This window comes from Schistocerca cancellata, chromosome 5 (genome assembly GCF_023864275.1).
Source record: "Schistocerca cancellata isolate TAMUIC-IGC-003103 chromosome 5, iqSchCanc2.1, whole genome shotgun sequence".
NCBI lineage: Eukaryota > Metazoa > Arthropoda > Insecta > Orthoptera > Acrididae > Schistocerca > Schistocerca cancellata.
Genome location: NC_064630.1, coordinates 170,935,885 through 170,956,336, shown reverse-complemented (window position 1 = coordinate 170,956,336; position 20,452 = coordinate 170,935,885). Strand labels below are relative to the sequence as shown.

The 20,452-nt window shown below is 41.5% G+C and overlaps 1 protein-coding gene across 1 annotated transcript in view; it reads left to right on the top strand.

Moving 5' to 3' along the window:
• The first annotated feature begins 3,273 nt into the window (after nt 1-3,273).
• Nucleotides 3,274-20,452, top strand: part of LOC126187534 (uncharacterized) — an 81,962-nt gene continuing 64,783 nt past the window's right edge. Inside the window, exon 1 of the mRNA XM_049928675.1 lies at nt 3,274-3,472. The gene's annotated coding sequence lies outside the window, so the exon portion shown is untranslated. The remainder of the gene's footprint in view (nt 3,473-20,452) is intronic.

Sequence of the window (20,452 nt, the reverse complement as noted above, 5' to 3'; positions counted from 1 at the left end):
GTAGGTTGGCATCGTGTAATAGGGATAGTGGCGTCTCGTTTCCTTCTCGTGTTTACTGGCGTCACTACGTTTGCTAGCGTTGTCTGTCCGTGAGTGGCAGCAGCAGCGGTTATCGATCTCTAGTACCCTAGTACTACCTTTGGAAGGGTGTCAACTGTTTTCCAGATCCCAGTGTGTTGGGTAGTTCGGTTGGGACGGAGCAGCAGTGAGGTCTGGCAGCGCGAGGACGTGCCGGGACCGCTAGCGGCATGCAGGCACTGCCAGTTCGAGGAGCTGTAGTTGCGAGGGGACAGCCTCGTTCTCCACCAGACCCAGGACGTTTGAGCTGAGTGGACATTAACCCAGTAGTGAAACCTCCACTATTTTGAGATCACGCTGTTGGTTCGCACATTGCTGCTCGCAGGGTCGCCGAGGCGAAGAGCAACGAGTAGAGTGTTTGGAGTTGGAGAAATTAATTAGCCGTCCTCCACCTTATATTATTAATTGTTGAATTCCTTGTGTTTATTTATGAAGTTCAACCAACAGTACTTTCTGGCCTAGTGGCCGCTAACGCCCCAGTTACCTACCCTGTAGGTTAGCGTACCTTGCCTCACCTTGCCGCTGTTGTCCAGTAAGGCGTGTAGTTCGACAGCCTCCTTGATTGTGGTTCTGATATTTCTTTCTTTTGGACTACTTTCGTCGTAGTGGGTCCTTCTGCTTCTGGATGTTTGAAACACTGGATTCTGAAGACGCAGTGCTGTCCACCGGTTCCACCTTGCCTGGGTTATTCCATCGTTGTGTTGGTTATCAGACGTTAGCTAGATGTTGCAAGAGTGTTGTTCTGCATTTGAACTGTCCCTGGTTTGAGTTGCCATCCGGTTAAGTGAATACAACTATTGGCTGCCTGTCTCATCGTTTACGAAGTTAAGCGACTTTCCCAGGTCGAGCCGTGGAGCACTGTCTGAGGTCCACTTCTCTTTTGATTTGGTCACATAGTGATAATTGTCAATAAGGTCTTCAGCCGTGAATGCAATTTGTCTTAAGAATTTTTAATTGAATATTGTCTCTTAATAGTGAAAATTTGATGATTGTCCTTTGTATAATATTTTAGTATTTGTTGGAGAAGTTAACTCGTTCTTAATAATTGCTATCTACGCCTTCAGCCGTCAAATTATTTTTTGAGTTATTATTATTAGGGCCTTCAGCCGCCAAATAAGTTGAATTTGTGGTCAATAAGGCCTTCAGCCGTGAGTGAAACTCGCTTAAGAAATTTTTTATTTGACATTGTGTCTTAATAGTCAAATTTGATAATTGTTCCTTATTGTCAACGTTATTTGCAATCGTTTTCCAATAAAGTGTACGTAATTAAAAAAAACTCAGCAACCAGTGGTAACTGAAAATGGCCCCGTCCACACTGAATCCTGCCTTTCCCCAAGTACCACGTCTCATATGCATTCCTACAGACTTGGGAAACTCCAACAGGACAATGCGACACCCCACACGTCAAGAATTGCTACAGAGTGGCTCCAGAAACATTCTTCTGAGTTTAAACACTTCCGCTGGCCACCAGACTCCCCAGATATGAACATTATTGAGCATATCTGGGATGCCTTGCAGCGTGCTGTTCACTAGAGACCTCCACTCTCTCGTACTCTTACGGATTTAAGGACAGCCCTATATGATTTATGGTTTCAATTCCCTCCATCATTACTTCAGACATTAGTCGAGTCCATACCACCCCGTGTTGCGGCACTTCTGCGTCCTGGCGGGAGCCCTACATATAATTAGGTAGGTGTGCCAGTTTCTTTGGCTCTTCAGTGCAGTTACGTTACACACCGCCATGGTACAAGCTGAAATTCGGAGCCATGTACACTCAGATGGCTGAAAATATGTAGACATGAAAAATAAATATGTAAAACATTAATAATATTTGTTTTACTTAGAAAGCTTTAACAGTTTTCACACAAAATTCGCATGCATTACATTTCAGCACGATCTGGTATATTTAAAAATGTTACTTTAATGATATTGAGAAAATAGTCTGAGGTTGACCGCTGCTGTTGCGAGAGAGGTTTGTACAGAAATTCGCCATGTCTGCAGATTCGGATCCAACGGACGTATTAAATCGTACTTGGAGATGACGTTCCAACAGTTCTGCTGGTTGTCAGTCAGAGTGAAAAAAGACGTACTGGAAATGTATTCGCAGTTGCGAATATGGACCATCATCGGCTGTTTATTGGAGTAACGACAGTGAAAATTTGTGCCAGGCCGGGGTTCGAGCACAGATTTCCCGCTTTACGTGAGTGGTCGCCTTTATCGCTTCCGCTATCCGTGCACGTATCACAGCCAGATCCAAAATTCCATATTTCATCGTCCATGTGTCACAGTCTGCACTCGTGCGTTACGAATATTGCCGTCCAGGAATGACATTTATGGAGAGTCGAAGGCCTGCTATTGGCGAATACAATCGAAATAGTGCCGCCTGTGTTGTTAAGAAGTACGGTGCAATGTTCCTTCGAACGTACGTGGCCCTCCACTCTCAACAAAGTTGCCCTTCCTGGACGGGAGCGTACCGTAACGTACGAGTGCAGGTTCTGACTGGATTCGGGCACGGATCGCCAAAGCGGTTAAGGCGACCAATCGCGTACTGCGGTATGTTAGGGTTCGAGTCACAGTCCGGCGCAAATTTTCACAATCGTCATTCCAATTCACAGCCGGAGGTAGTTTATATTCGCAGTTGCGAATACATTTCCTGTATTGCTTGATGGCTGTAGTCTGTGCAGTGCCTGTTAGTTCGGAAGTGTATACATTAAACGACTGGAGGACCATTACATCATACTTCTTAATAATACATGCATTGCTGTTCCGTATGAAAAAGGAGGTTTTTCTTAGATATTTCTGTCAACTGATCACAATATATGCGACGAGACCAAAAAGTAATTCAAGTACTGCAGTTCAAAAGGACGAAGGAGCCCTGGCAAGTAATGTCCTGTTCATTTATCATCACCTTTATGTGAAAGATTTAACAGCTGTATCTTGGAACATTTGACGAAAAGTCATATGCCTTTAGAGGTGGATATCCTCACCTATTAACGTAAGTTCTTTCTCTTTTGATAACGCTATATTTGACAGCAGAACTGTTGACCCTGGGACGTGCGAGGCTTCTCGTTGCAATGGAGAAAGACAGCCGGCGAAACGCATGGCGGAAGTGGCGGCTGGCAGCTGCTGCTTCCTCTTCCTGCTGTTATCGACTGGCCCGGCGCGAAACTCTCCATTTCTGGCTGCAGATAGCAGTAGGCAGAGCAGTGAGTGCAGGCGTGGGCTGGCCTGCGACCGGCACGCGTTATCTGCCCAGGACTCGCGGATCAGCCGCGTCGCTGTTTGCCGGGCTCCCCATGTTTACCCTGCACAATCCGCACCTTTCTAGATAGAGTCGCTCACCCGCTGGTGTTGCAGTCCATTTGTCGGTGCCTCACATCTGGTCGGCGCACACGTAAGTTCTCTACATATTGTCCTGTAATGTAGCGACACCATCTCAGCTCTAACAGTTTGCTTATTTCTTTTCCTGAGAAGCAGAATTATCTTCCGAACTGACTATGGCTTTCATTTCTTCTTGTGCGGTACTAAATTTCCAACTTCGCGTATCTACTATATGAAGCACTTTCGGTACTGTATTTTGTAGCTGTTTCTATTGCTCCTATACACATCAAAAAAAGTTTTGCATCATCCCGGTTCCAAGTACTCCTGAAGACTGACGTTGACTGTTGATGTTGTATCACAGACACAGTCCCTTTGACTGTTAAGAGATGTCTCTAAACCCGCCGATAGATGTAAACAACCATGCGTGAGCAGCGCCTATTGGACGGACGGGGTCCGACAGCCGATCAGTTCTAGTCATTACACCAGGAAAGAGGTGCACGGCTCGTGTTGCCTGTAATTCAACCATGCCTAGACGGTCACTACCGCGGTTCGATCTCGTCCGCGTTGTTACTTTGTGCTAGGAATCGCTCTCAACAAGGGAAGTGTCCAGGCTTCTCGGAGTGAACCAAAGCGATGTTGTTCGGACATGGAGGAGATAGAGAGAGACCGGAACTGTCGATGACATGCCTCACTCACGCCGCCCAAGGGCTACTATCGCTACCTACGGGTTATGGCTCGGAGGAACCCTGACAGTAACGCCATCATGTGAATAATGTTTTTCGTGCAGCCACAGGAAGTCGTTTTACGACTCAGACTGTGCGCAAAGGGCTGCATGATGTGCAGCTTCACTCCCGATAGCCACAGCGAGGTCCATCTTTGCAACCACGACACCATGCAGCGTGGTACAGATAGGCCCAGCAACATGCCGAATGGACCACTCAGCATTGGCATCACGTTCTCTTCACCGATGAGTATCGCATATACCTTCAACTACAGAATCGTCGGAGACGTGTTTGGAGGCAACCCTGTCAGGCTGAACGCCTTCGACACACTGTCCAGCGAGTGCAGTAAGGTGGAGGTTCCGTGATGTTTTGGGGTGGCATTATGTGGGGCCGACGTACGCCGCTGGTGCTCACGGAAGGCGCCGTAACGGCTGCAGAATACGTGAATGCCATCCACCGACCGATTGTGCAACCATGTCGGCAGCATACTGTCGAGGCATTGATCTTCATGGACGACCATTCGTGCCCCCGTCGTGCACATCTTGTGAATGACTTCCTTCAGGATAACGACATCGCTCAACTAGAGTGGCCAGCATGTTCTCCAGACACGAACCCTATCGAACATGACTGGGATCGATTGAAAAGGTCTGTTTATGGACGATGTGAAGCACCAACCACTCTGAGGGATCTACGTCGAATCGCCGTTGAGGAGTGGGACAATCTGGACCAACAGTGCGTTGATGAACTTGTGGATAGTATGCCACGACGAATACAGGCATGTATCAATCCAAGAGGACGTGCTACTGGGTATTAGAGGTACCGTTGTGTACAGCAATCTGGACCACCACCTCTGAAAGTCTCGCTGTATGGTGGTACAATATGCAGTGTGTGTTTTTCATGAGCAATAAAAAGGGCGTAAATGATGGTTATGTTGATCTCTATTCCAATTTTCTCTACAGGTTCCGAAACACTCGGATCCTAGGTGATGCAAAACCTTTTTTCATGTGTGTATAATTCATCCTTTCCAGTTTCCCTTTCAGCACCTTTTATTTCCTACTCTATGTGTTCAATAAAATTTTCATATTCTTCTGTAGCACCTCTCCTCAAATGTCTCTAGATTATTCTTCTCATTTGTATCTACCTCTTCCATGCAATTCTATGCTCCAGACGCATCTTTCAGATACAAACAGTGCAATTTTACGTCAGAATTTTACACAAGTAGAGCTATTTCCTCCAGCACCTATCGGATTCAGATGTTTTTCGTGATCGCTCCATCTGCAGTAATCACAGTTTACAGACAGTTTTGTTCTATCCACACCACCGATACATAGCAAGTCGTTGTCCTTTCTTCTGCTATTCTTGACCGTTGTCATCCATGCTTTGTATAATGCAAACTTTAATTCCATGTTAAGTAGGCACTACATCCCACTCAACAGTTCTCGTAATGTTTCCTTCCTTTTCGCCAGAAGGGCTATGTGGTGTGTGAGCTTTATCCTTGGGACTTTATTCCCTTACTTTCGTATTCATCCTCTAAAACGCCCTTTCACGTCTTTTTTCTTCTTCTGTGACGCATCAGTGAACAACAGCTGCAAAAATGCCGATACGCTTCTCGACATTATTTTGCCATTCTTGATTTTTCATGGTAGTCATGACCTCACCTAAAATAGCGTGTAAATCGTAAGCCTATACCATCTAACAAACCAAGTTTATGAGGCTTTCAATTTGCCTAACACTTGCGAACCGTAGGGTAGTACCATGGTATTGCGACGAACTGCTCAGTAGTAACATCAACAACATTTTTAACACAAATGTTTGACGAACGTTAGTTTGCAGACAATGATTGTTTATACTGACAACAAAAGGAATTCCAGTTGTAAGTAAAAAGCCCTTCACAGTTACTTTGTATGTGTTTTTACCGTTAGTTAGTACAAAATATGTTCATTTTGTAAGTTATTTTCTCTTTCTTTCACGTTGATTATCACTGGACTTAATTCCTTAATGTAGTCCTCTACTCATGGGATATTCTTGCCCACCTCACTTTCAGCTACTTTTTTGCTGATTAGATATTAATTACAATAACTAAATAAATTTTCTACATACTGGGAATTGTAGATGTTATCAGTTAATGAAAATGTCAAATTCTGCACATATCGCCTCAGCGTCATAATTTCCTTGCTTTTTCTGCGAATGATCTCGGAGTTAGACTTTATTCATGTAGAACTTGACATCTTGTGAACTGTAGGTAAGGAACACAATTTATGTTACTGTTACTGTTATTCCACAAAAGTTTGTAATTTTTCACGCTGATTTTTTCTGATTGTTTATGATATTCCTTCGGTAATGATAACAACTGAACATCGTTCTGATTATTGTGCATATCCAATTTGATATGAATATGTGTCTTATTCTTCAAGTTATACAAACATTTAGGATGGAATCAATCGTGGTGTGCTGTACTTCCATTAGGCGCAATTCACACAGAAGTGGCTTGACGGGGAAGTCTGGTGGAGATGTGATAACGTTTCAAGCCCCACATACGTTTTAGCCACGAGTGGCGCGTTGAAGCGACGCTTGGCGGTGACGTCAAGTGACGCACTGCTGTTTTCATTAATTTGAAGTGTCAAAATGCTAAATTATTTAGAGATTAAAGTAAAGTTTCGTGAAATAATAGAAAAATATCCTCAATTATACGATCATAATCAAGCAGACTATTTACAGTCGCTGTGTGCAAGACAAAGCCTGGCAGAACATCGCTGGAGATCTAAACGAAACAGGTCAGCTAATAGCATTACCACCTGTAATTGCGAGAAACTGACTATATTCTCAATCTAATAATCGAGAGCATTAAATGTTACGTAAAATTATTTATTGTAATACTGTCTTTGGCGGTGACGTTATAAGAAAACGGGAGTTTGATACTCTTTTGTTTAATCTCAGTTACTTTCGTAAAAATCAGTAATGATAATAATACTGTTAACTTAAGCTACCTCTGAACTGGAAAATGGCTACGTCGCACAGTTAGATTGGAAACAGTTCGTTTCGTATTTTGTTGACAGTGGAAAGGAATGATACTTAATCTCGTAATAATTGCACTCAGCAAAATTTAGGACTCGGAGAAAAATTAATGCCTGCAGGTTGCAATAATGTAATACGTGAGTAGTAATTTCTCACAAAAAGACTTTTGAAATAATCACGACCCAAATGAAAACCTTCGATATTTAGTTATCTCACTCGCTCACTCGCACCGAATGAGATTTATCTTTTCTTTTTATTCAGACTGAAAGAGGTTCTTCAAATGACGTAATCTTAATGCCACAAAATATTTTAATGCTTTTAAAGGACATTCAGTCTGCACACGCAAACACAACTCACGTTTAGTAGTACAGCTCAGCAACAGTGATTAAGAAAGATCTAATTCCCAAGAAAACCTAATCGTCTACGAGATTTAACCGCAAGAGAACAGCGCAAGAGAGCCTCTCACAATCGTACATGCCCTTTTATAATATTCTAACACTGTTATCTTTGCTTTATTTTCATCCCATTACTAATTACAGGGTTAATGCAACACTGCACTGCGTAGATATTGGAACCAATAAAATTGAATAGCGTTTCCTTTAGCGTACTAGGCGCTGTCATTTAGTAATTATTTCTCATGATATGGGCGAAAATTCGTTAAGTGTCGCTGTGACGCCGCAAGCCAATAAATCTCATTATTAATAATATTGTGCACGGTAATGCATAATTTGATCGTTTACCCTAACAACATCGTAACTAACTAAAAGCTAATTTTACCTAAGCAAATTCTACTGGTAAAGAAAAAACTGTTTTACGCTTAAGTACTAGTGCTTTCTTGATACAGATGATGTTATGAGGTAAATGCCATTCTGCGTATTTTTGTAGCAATTATGACACATTTGCTTATGTTTTTTTATATAGCACTATTTTTTTTATTTTCCTGAACGAACAACGCCTTAGCTCCACAGTTATGACGTTGTGCAGTTGAAACACACTAGTTTTTCTGTTTTACTAATGGCAGGAATATAGAGCTTATTTTGAGAAAGTGTAACAATAAAGGTCAAAACAGGTGATATTTATTGCAATACAGATCTGCACAAAGACCAACAGAAGATACGAAAAAAATTTACACTATTCGTGTTGCAGTTACACGAAATATGTACCTTCAGCATTACATTTTCTGTCCTCAATCCGTGGGTTTTGGCAGACAGACAAGTAAATGCACGATTCACTTGACAGTTTGCTCGTAGAAATTCCGTGTTTCAGCTGGGATATACTGCCCCATGTCAAGTAAGCTTCCACCTTCTTGTGACATTTTACTGGCAGAAGTTTACCGCACAAAATAGATAAAACTGAAATGTTGCCTAGGGCAGGTTCTTTCCCCGTACTTCTCGGATTCTTTATGACTTTTACTTCCCCTTAGTTTAGTAGGGCTGTCAGATGAAATTTGTAGCCTGAGATACTCAGTTATTTTGAAGGAGTGTCAGCGCTAACTTTGGTCTAGTGCGGCAAGATCTCTGAAGTCTTCTGGTTCCATCTTGCAGACAAGGGATCCGCTGTGTTAGGCGTTAGCGGTTACTGGAATCCAGTCGCCGGGGTGATATACGTGAAAAGGTCTTTTGTTCTTCTCTATAAGGACAAAATCTCTATCACCTGATAGGAAACTGTGTCCTGCAAAGAGGAATTTCTGATCTTCAGCAATGAAATATTTACCGACGATCAGATTTTGGAAATGTATTACAATATTTTGAACATTGCTCACAAAATATGCGATACTTATGATAACTTTCAAAAGCGCATCATATGAGAGATAAGAATTATGGTCAAATCATTCCAGGTTCGACTAGAGGTTTACCAGCTCGGACAAGTTACTTATCGAATCGTGCACAGCACTAAATCTTTTGCATTTGACTAAGACCATCTTCACAGTCGACCCGAGGACACGTCATTAGAATACATAATATTAATCGCATTGTGCAAGAAGCACCTAGAACTATCGAAAATCCTTCCGACATATGTAAATCTCCCATTCACCTAACTTAAAACTAATTTTATGTCAACATCGCATAGTATATCTTTTAATATTACCCCTAAATGTGTATGCATTGATTGCAGAGCAAAATGTTACAGTATTAAGCACCAGTTCCATATTTATAACACATTGTGAAGATTTTTTATCACATAACGAGTATTAAGTGATTAGACTTCCATTCCATGCAGAACCGATGGGCACGAATAGATTCTTGTATCCATTGTGATATGGAAGCAGACGGCCTCCGAGTGTCACCCCGAGTAATTTCTTGCCACGCTTGAAACACATGCTGTGTCAGTTTATGAAGACTACTGACTGGATACTAGTATGAATGCACGGATCCTGCCATTGTACCCCAGACACGTTGGGTGATAAATCTGGGGGCCGGCTTAGCCGGTAAAGGATCCATACATCCCTCAAGACTTTTGTTGGTCATGCATTATCCTGCTGGAATACGCTTTCCGGTACCCTGATCGTGAGAGTGACAACGTAGTTTGCCATTTTTGCCATATCTACATCTACATTTATACTCCGCAAGCCACCCAGCGATGTGTGGTGGAGGGCACTTTACGTGCCACTGTCATTACCTCCCTTTCCTGTTCCAGTCGCGTATGGTTCGCGGGAAGAACGACTGCCAGAAAGCCTCCGTGGGCGCTCGAATCTCTCTAATTTTACATTCGTGATCTCCTCGGGAGGTATAGGTAGGGAGAAGCAATATATTCGATACCTCATCCAGAAACGCACCCTCTCGAAACCTGGACAGCAAGCTACACCGCTATGCAGAGCGCCTCTGTTGCAGAGTCTTGCACACTTGAGTGTGCTAAACATCTCCGTAACGCTATCACGGTTACCAAATAACCCTGTGACGAAACGCGCCGCTCTTCTTTGGATCTTCTCTATCTCCACTGGCAACCCGACCTGGTACGGATCCCACACTGATGAGCAGTACTGAAGTGTAGGTCGAACGAATGGTTTGCAAGCCACCTCCTTTGTTGATGGACTACATTTTCTAAGGACTCTCCCAATGAATCTCAACCTGGCACCTGCCTTACCAACAATTAATTTTATATGATCATTCCACTTCAAATCGTTCCGCAAGCATACTCCCAGATATTTTACAGAAGTAACTGCTACCGCTGTTTGTTCCGCTATCAAATAGTCATACAATAAAGGATCCTTCTTTCTATGTATTCGAAATACATTACATGTGTCTATGTTAAGGATCAGTTGCCACTCTCTGCACCAAGTGACTATCCGCTGCAGATCTTCCTGCATTTCGCTGCAATTTTCTAATGCTGCAACTTTTCTGTATACTTCAACATCACCTGCGAAAAGCCGCATGGAACTTCCGACACTATCTACTAGGTCATTTATATATGTTGTGAAAAGCAATGGTCCCATAACACTCCCCTGTGGCACGCCAGAGGTTACTTTAACGTCTGTAGATGTCTCTCCATTGAGAACAACATGCTGTGTTCTGTTTGCTGAAAACTCTTCAATCCAGCCACACTGCTGGTCTGATATTCCGTAGGCTCATACTTTGTTTATCAGGCGACAGTGCGGAACTGTATCGAACGCCTTCCGGAAGTCAAAGAAAATGGCATCTACCTGGGAGCCAGTATTTAATATCTTCTGGGTCTCATGAACAAATAAAGCGAGTTGGGTCTCACACGATCGCTGTTTCCGGAATCCATGTTGATTCCTACAGAGTAGATTCTGGGTTTCTGGAAATGACACTCACACGATCGCTGTTTCCGGAATCCATGTTGATTCCTACAGAGTAGATTCTGGGTTTCTGGAAATGACATGATACGCGAGCAATAAATATGTTCTAAAATTCTACAACAGATCGACGTCAGAGATATAGGTCTATAGTTTTGCGCATCTGCTCGACGACCCTTCTTGAAGACTGGGACTACCTGTGCTCTTTTCCAATCAGTTGGAACCTTCCGTTCCTCTAGAGACTTGCGGTACACGGCTGTTAGAAGGGGGGCAAGTTCTTTCGCGTACTCTGTGTAGAATCGAATTGGTATCCCGTCAGGTCCTGTTGACTTTCCTCTGTTGAGTGATTTCAGTTGCTTTTCTATTCCTTGGACACTTATTTCGATGTCAGTCATTTTTTCGTTTGTGCGAGGATTTAGAGAAGGAACTGCAGTGCGGTCTTCCTCTGTGAAACAGCTTTGGAAAGAGGCGTTTAGTATTTCAGCTTTACGCGTATCATCCTCTGTTTCAATGCCATCATCATCCCAGAGTGTCTGGATATGCTGTTTCGAGCCACTTACTGATTTAACGTAAGACCAGAACTTCCTAGGATTTTCTGTCAAGTCGGTACATAGAATCTTACTTTCGAATTCACTGAACGCTTCATGTATAGCCCTCCTTACGCTAACTTTGACATCGTTTCGCTTCGGTTTGTCTGAGAGGTTTTGGCTGCGTTTAAACTTGCAGTGAAGCTCTCTTTGCTTTCGCAGTAGTTTCCTAACTTTGTTGTTGAACCACGGTGGGTTTTTCATGTCCCTCAGAGTTTTACTCGGCACGTACCTGTCTAAAACGCATTTTATGATTGCCTTGAACTTTTTCCATAAACACTCAACATTCTCAGTGTCGGAACAGAAATTTTCGTTTTGATCTGTTAGATAGTCTGAAATCTGCCTTCTATTACTCTTACTAAACAGATAAACCTTCCTCTCTTTTTTTATATTCCTGTTTACTGGACGCTGTAACGGCCTTATGATCACTGATTCCCTGTTCTGCCCCTACAGAGTCGAAAAGTTCGGGTCTGTTTGTTATCAGTTGGTCCAAGATGTTATCTCCACGAGTCGGTTCTCTGTTTAATTGCTCGAGGTAATTTTCGGATAGTGCACTCAGTATAATGTCACTCGATGCTCTGTCCGTACCACCCGTCCTAAACATCTGAGTGTCGCAATCTATAACTGGTAAATTGAAATCTCCACCTAAGACTATAACATGCTGAGAAAATTTATGTGAAATGTATTCCAGATTTTCTTTCAGTTGTTCTGCCACTAATGCTGCTGAATTGGGAGGTCGGTAAAAGGGGCCAATTAGTAACCAGCTCGGTTGTTGAGTGTAACCTCCACCCATAATAATTCACAGGAACTATGCACTTCTACTTCACTACAGGATAAACGACTACTAACAGCGACAAACACGTCACCACCGGTTGCATGCAATCTATCCTTTCTAAACACCGTTTGTGCCTTTGTAAAAATTTCGGCAGATGATTCCAGGGGTAAGAGAGGCGTGCGTCCCGAGAATTGCCCCTTCCTGCGGCTTTTCACCAGGTCGTCTACAGACACATTGGCGTTAGTGATCTCTCACGTTTTTTTGGTGTGACTGTTTAAAAAGCGAGTCTCATCGCTGTATATCACAGAATACAACTCGATGATCGAGTTGACTCTAGCCCTTCACCGTTCAAGTCTCTGTCACTATCCTTGTCGCAGTAATTGCACTATAGCCATCTTAGAAGCTGGCAGTCTTGGTGGGGCGTTAAAATATTAATTCCATATATCACTGTACCTGTAAGAATGACCTTACCACAATAAAATTAAACTTGAAAATATTAATTTCTGTATCAGTTGGATGTCAGCGTCCTGTTATTGAGTGCAAGGGTGTCTCGCCACCAGTTAGCCAGAGTAGGTAGAATTAGGCTAGCCTTTTTTTTGGGGGGTCTAATTCCAGAAAGATTTTTAAAATTGATGTAATCGGTTTACTGAAAGATTAACTTTATTTATTCGGCTATATTTTTCACTTGACATAGCTTTTTCGGAAAAGCTGTTCGTGTCTGGCAATCTGTTATGACATTGTAGCCTTTTTAGCAGCGCATTCCAGATTACTGTTATTCCTATTTTCGGCTTTAAAAATGTTTTTATGTTTGACATTGACAGCTCTTATATGTTTACATGTTTTCACGTGGTCCTTAGCATCATACTTTGCTTTAGGTGCAACAAAAATTCTCCAGTATATAGTATGCAGTAAACACGTTCATTGCTACTCTCATTACACAGTTTCAAAAATTTACATTCCAAGTAGAGGTTAACGTTAAACACATACTTTCTTTTGCTCATTGTCAAACTATGAAACAAAAAACAAAAAGAAATAAATGATGAAAAACGTGTAGACGAGATATTTCATACACGAAAACAACATAAACACTTTGCCCTTTTTGTGTTGCCAAATGACGAAGTCAAAATTCGTGACGTGGCTGAACCGCTAGCCACGCTTCCCCAATCGACGTCAGCGTTTGCATCAAGGTCGACTGAGAGGGCCACGCTCCTAACCCTTTATAGGGCGGTACTAGGAACTTCCAAAAATAAACTTGAAATGCTTTTATTTCATATCCAAAACAAGAGGTTAGTGATCTAACATACTTATTTTCTTGGTTATCTAAGTGCGTGGCATCCTATGGGGTGGTAAGTATACTTAACAGAGAACATTTGTGATACTAGATATCATACATTGTTCTTTGGTAAGTATTCTTACCACTTATTGTGTTTTAGAAATATTATGAAATAAATGAGAATTAATACCACACTGCTTATATTTTAGTTCTTAAACATATCAATACATGTTACAATATTTGAGTCACATATATATGTATGTGCAAAACTGTAAATACAATTATATCAGAATGAATGTAAGTAACTGAGAAATCTACATCATCTGCATGTGCAAAACTCTAAATACAGCTGTATGAGAATGAATGTAAGTAACTGAGAAATCTACATCATGAACAGCTATTATAAATAGCTGAAGGATGATGTGGGAATAATTGTTGTTGTTAAGAACAAAATCACAGACGAAACCAACTGAATGGAATTTTACTCATAATTACGAATTGGGCGTGTGGAAAGGTATGAAGCATGGCAAACACAGGGCTACATTGCATCTTATGTAAACTGTGGTGGAGCGTTTTTGTTTCTTTGTAGTACTGCAATAGGCACATCGTCGAAAGGTAGGACCCTTTGCTGATAGATGCTGCCCTACATTTGTTAGACGAATTGTATTGGCTACAGTTGCTCGGCCATCAGGAGCATTTCCCTTCCTTCCTCTTCCAATCTGAATTACTGGGCCTTTTTTGATTTGTGCAGAGAAGGAACCTGTCATTTCAGTTGCTAACTGTGACCTGTATTTCAAGTGACTCAAAGGTTTTGTGCCAGACATACGTTTCCTGACTGTATCTTTGTAGAGGATGCATCAATACAATAATAAAATAATTTTAGCCACGATCGTTGGGATTTCCATGATATGTTGTAGGTACAGAATAGCCGATCAAAACGATCCACCCCTCCCATATGTAAGTTGTAATCCCTGATTGATTCTAGACAAGGAACGCTTTCCCTAACACCCTTGTTATTAGTACTCAGAATAAAACGTTTTGATTCAATATTATGCATCGTGCTAATTACAATAACACACTTCTTTCCTCTGTCTTTCCATTTTGATACTCCTATGTCTCCAGCCATAACTATATCAGATTCTCCTATTTTTAGAGTTTTATCAGCATCTAAAGTATCTTTAGGAAAGAACTTTCGTGTTTTTCTGATTGTGACACAAGTAAACAGATTTTTTCTTGGCAGATTTTTCATCATTACAACATTTGAAAAAAAATTATAAAAGAACAGGAAGTATCCTAGACCTTAATAAGGAGCTGCAAGTTTTTCTATGACACATTCACCTAAGGACTTGTTACTGTTGCTTCCCTCTTCTTTGCCCTCATACACTGACAGTCCTAGTCAGTACCCATACTAGCACATGCAATCACCCGGATTTTAAAGTCTCTTTTAATTGGTTTATTTGGCATATACTGTTTCAAGGATCTTCTTCCTTTGAATCCCACCATAGATTCATCAACTGACAAATATCTGGCAGGATGGAACAACTTCTTGAAACAACTGTTGAGGTGATCCAACATAGGTCTAATCTTGTATAATCGGTCAAAACTCATTTCAGCCTTTTTTGGCATTTTGGAATTATCATTTAGGTGTAAAAATCTCATAATTTTCAAGAAACGTTTTATAGGCATCACTTGTGCAACTCTACTGTTATAAAAGTTTCTGTCATTACTCCAGTACAGTCTAACACTAGATAATGGATTGATCCCATAATAACAAGTATTCCTAAGAATGCTCTCAGTTCATCAACAGTTAAATTTAATCTGTTATTTTTCTGTATAGCATAGAAATTTGACTGAGCAGTGATCTGCTCCAAGAACTCACCAGTCAGGTTCAAAATTGCCATTGGGCTACTCACATTCACTTCAGCTATGTTCGATATGCCAAAAGGCATAGACCAAACAGTGTTGCAGAATAATTGGTGTACATGCCCTGCTCTGCACCATGAGAAAGTGACACTTACAACATGGTCAGTTTCATTTTCACTTTCACTTTCTGTTTCTGTTTCGTCAACAACTGAAAAGTAAGTTTCATCATTGTCATGTGACAACTGGGCATCATTGGCGGATGTTGTGGGTACGTGTAGTTGAACTGGTAGGCAATCATCTGCATCTTCATCCCCACCTTCTTCTGAATCGTCAGCCATCTCATCCATTATTCTATTTAGCTCCTATAAAATTTTCTCCTCTGTCAGACCTCTTCTATTTAGAGCCATGATGAGGCCTACAACAAAATGGAACTGTTACCTAATAAATAATCCCTTCAGTAAACACTAACACATTTTTGATGGTGTTTCAACTAGTAAATAAATAAAATTAAACTTTAACATTCGTCACTGAAAACGTGTGTAACCTACCTTTTGTTGACACATGTATGATTATAACGTAGTAACATCTTAGCCGCTATTTTGAGAACGAAATTGTACCCAACATGTAAGAAAATACTGTTCAATGAATTAACAAAAGAAAATTGTAATTGGCAATTTCATTAGAAGGACGAGAAATCTTAGTCTGAAAATGACCCATTTTCGGCTATTCCTTCCGGCTCGCGCATAGCATAAGCTATATATTGTAATAAATGTTTCAGCACATAACGAAAGTGAATAATTTATACCACAATATACGCAGAATTAAGCATGCAATTATTGCCGTACCTTGGAATGCACAAATCTGCAGTGTTTCTGCCTTGCAGAACTCGTAATTGACGGCTGTTTACTTCTCTCAACAACACTACGACCAGAGACGCTCTTTGGTAAGAATGCGTACCGCTTTCACTTACTTTTACATGTTTAGAAGGCGGTGAGGCGGGAATTCAAAAAGTGGTACGTATTTCTACCAGAGATCGTTAAAGGAAGTGATTTGTTACAATAAAGGCCTATGAAAACAGATGCTTCTGTACAAAGAGGCGGGTGGTAAGTATACTTACTGGTACCCTATAAAGGATCAAAAGAGTGTTAAAAGCGCAATGTCGAGCATAGAAGTCTAAGATTAAAATGAAACCCTCACCAGTCATAAAATTCTTAAACCGGAACATTTTTGCAGACCCGGATACTAACCAGCCAACCAACCATTAAAAATCCAGGACAATGCGGGCTAACCTCTGACGAATGGTATGCCCAGGCAGAATGCCAATGGAATATTTATAGTCTGTAGATTCTACGAGTGCCTTAAGCCCCAGCATAGTAGGGTCCCTCGATGTCTTAGCACTTCAAGGGTAGTCCTGCAGCAGTGCCATACCAACTATTTCTTTAGAAGGTGGAAGGGAGGGGCAAGCAAACCCCTCTACTGATTTCGTCTTTTAACAAAACCGTTAAGAATACATCCATACCGACAATGTGGGAAGGCCTTGTTATTCTACAGAGAGAAACAACTCATTAATACTAATATGGACTCAGATTTATACGTCGTGGTCTTTAAATCAATTTCGTTACTTCAGTTTTTAAAAAGACGTTATTTACCTGGGAAGTCCTACGTGTTTTGAGACAATTTACGCAAAGGAGTTCATATTTACTGCAATATCAATCGGCCAGAGAGGACCCTTTTGTTATTATTACTATTTTACAAACACTGTGCATTACATCTTAATGAAAAAAAGAAAAGAAAGACGTAATTTGTTTTTATGTGGACTAAAAAATTTTACGGATGATTTCCAAACGTAGTTTTCCTTTTGACAGTTTGTCTTTCATGACATCCGTAAGTTTAATTTTTCTAGTTCTGCCTTGATGAACATTGAGGAGGAGTAGACGGATACTGGAACCGTCAGAATGATGAGGCGAATAACTTCCTGAAAGAGCGCTTTAGCCCTGTCATGTTCAGCAATAAGTTTTCTTTCACTAGAGAATACCTTACATGCTTGTGTACCAGTCGCAATGGTATGCAGCGTTTCGAGATGTACACGAAGCCTGTTCAGGTTAAAGTCTGTTGTATGTACTGCAAGCAATTCTTCCAAACGTAGTGTAGATGGAGGATGTGTTTTGGGGGGGGGGGGGGGGGGGGGACGTAATAAGCATTTCTTCAAGATAGGATAGATTTTTTAGATGCTCTTAGTTGAACCTTCGATCAATCTCATTCAGAAGGAGATCAGGAATTTCAAACAAATCTTTCCTAAACTTTCGTTCTAGAGACAATTCTTTGGGAACAGACGGTGTACTGTGTGTTGCAATTTCGCTCTTCCGGTGGGACACAATGGAATCAGTCGTTGAGCTTTTAGGTTTGTATACGTCTCACGACATTAGATGATAGCACAACGTCTGCATACACATTTTTCCTTTTTGCGAATTCTAGAATTATATTTGAGACGGCTTTCACAGTTACCGGTACATCACCCAATGGATTACAGCTTCTTGAAAGATTACAGTCGATTGTGCAACAAGCAATAGACAATATCCCCCTTCTGCGTGGGCACACTGTGTGCAGAACAGTGAAAAGCTTCAGAAGGAAGACTTTGATAGGGAGATGAAGATGGATACATGCCTTGAACCTATCATACTAAATTTTTAAGCGGTGGGGTTGGACAAGGACTCAGATAGCAGTGACGATGATATTACGATGTAGACATTGGAACAAAGTAAAGTAATATTTCGTGGTTTTAAAGACCCATGATTAAAAAATCCGTTTTTCGACATATCAATAGCATACATAGTGCCTGAGAACATCCTAGCCTTTGTTGATTAGGCATTTATATCCTATGAAGTAAGTAGACTGTAATTTTCAGCATATTGCCCAAGGAGAAGTTAGCTTTTCCCAGCATGATGTACACTCTAATTACTCGCGGAAACGCGGCCGGGGAAGTAAGTATTGCGACGAGTAAACCCCTTTATTTTCAAGACACGAATGCTTTAAAATGACACGGAGGGTTACCTGTCGAGATGTCGGAGGTTCTCTACGTTATCGGTCAGAATTCTCTCGAGTTATTCACAAAAGACGGTTAGTTGTTTCCTTGTTCAGTGGACCATAAATGCGATCTCTCACTGTAACGTCAGTTTAAACTCCTGCCTGTTACAGCGATAAATATAATAACACACTGACAATTTTTACGTTGTTCTCTTTGCTAGACAATTTGTACAGAAACCAGATGGCACTTATAAGAGTCGAGGGGCACGAAGGGGTAGCAGTGATTGGGAAGGGAGTGAGACAGAGTTGTAGCTTCTCCCCGACGTTATTTAATCTGTATATTGAGCAAGCAGTAAAGGAAACTAAAGAAAAATTCGGAGTAGGTATTAAAAATCCGTGGAGAAGAAATAAAAACTTCGAGGTTCGTCGATGACATTGTAGTTCTGTCAGAGACAGCAAAGGACTTGGAAGAGCAGTTGAACGGAATGGACAGTGTCTTGAAAGGAGGATATAAGAAGAACATCAACAAAAGCAAAACGAGGATAATGGAATGTAGTCGAGTTAACTCGGGGGATGCTGAGGGAATTAGATCAGGAAATGAGACACTTAAAGTAGTAAAGGAGTTCTGCTATTTGGGGAGCAAAATAACTGATGATGGTCGAAGTAGGGAGGATACAAAATGTAGACTGTCAATTGCAAGGAAAGCGTTTCTGAAGAAGAGAAATTTCTTAACATCGAGTATAAATTTAAGTGTCAGGAAGTCATTTAGAAAGTATTTGTATGGAGTGTAGTCATGTATGGAAGTGAAACATTGACGTTAAATAGTTTGGACAAGAAGAGAAAAAATGGTTCAAATGGCTCTGAGCACTATGGGACTCAACTGCTGTGGTCATCCGTCCCCTAGAACTTAGAACTAATTAAACCTAACTAACCTAAGGACATCACACACATCCATGCCCGAGGCAGGATTCTAACCTGCGACCGTAGCAGCAACGCGGCTCCGGACTGGAGCGCCTAGATCCGCACGACCACCGCGGCCGGCGACAAGAAGAGAATAGAAGCTTTCGAAATGAGGTGCTACAGAAGAATGCTGAAGATTAGATGGGTAGATCACATAACTAATGAGGAGGTATTGAATAGAATTGGGGAGAAGAGGAGTTTGTGGCAAAACTTGACAAGAAGAAGTGATCGGTTTGTAGGACATGTTCTGAGGCATCAAGGGATCACCAAGTTAGCATTGGAGGGCAGCGTGGAAGGTAAAAATCGTAGAGGGATACCAAGAGATGAATACACTAAGCAGGTTCAGAAGGATGTAGGTTGCAGTAGTTACTCAGAGATGAAGAAGCTTGCACAGGATAGAGTAGCATGGAGATGAAACCAGTCTCAGGACTGAAGACCACAACAACAACAACAACAGCTCTTTGCTAGACTTTGCGACTAGTAATTCTTTTTTAACCACAATCACTTACCTTTAACTACAATGAGACAGACCCACATACACGCTTAATACAAATCTTAAAAAAATTGTGGAGTAGAAATGGTTGCGAAGTATATATAACGATTTCGATTTGAGTATGAAATTAATTTTCTTGTGTAATATATTTTCATGTATAATACAGTCCAAATCGCAATAAATGACAATTATCCAACGAGATTTGATTATATTACCGTCACACAATCGTCATTTTGTGAAAAATACACTCCTGGAAATGGAAAAAAGAACACATTGACACCGGTGTGTCAGACCCACCATACTTGCTCCGGACACTGCGAGAGGGCTGTACAAGCAATGATCACACGCACAGCACAGCGGACACACCAGGAACCGCGGTGTTGGCCGTCGAATGGCGCTAGCTGCGCAGCATTTGTGCACCGCCGCCGTCAGTGTCAGCCAGTTTGCCGTGGCATACGGAGCTTCATCGCAGTCTTTAACACTGGTAGCATGCCGCGACAGCGTGGACGTGAACCGTATGTGCAGTTGACGGACTTTGAGCGAGGGCGTATAGTGGGCATGCGGGAGGCCGGGTGGACGTACCGCCG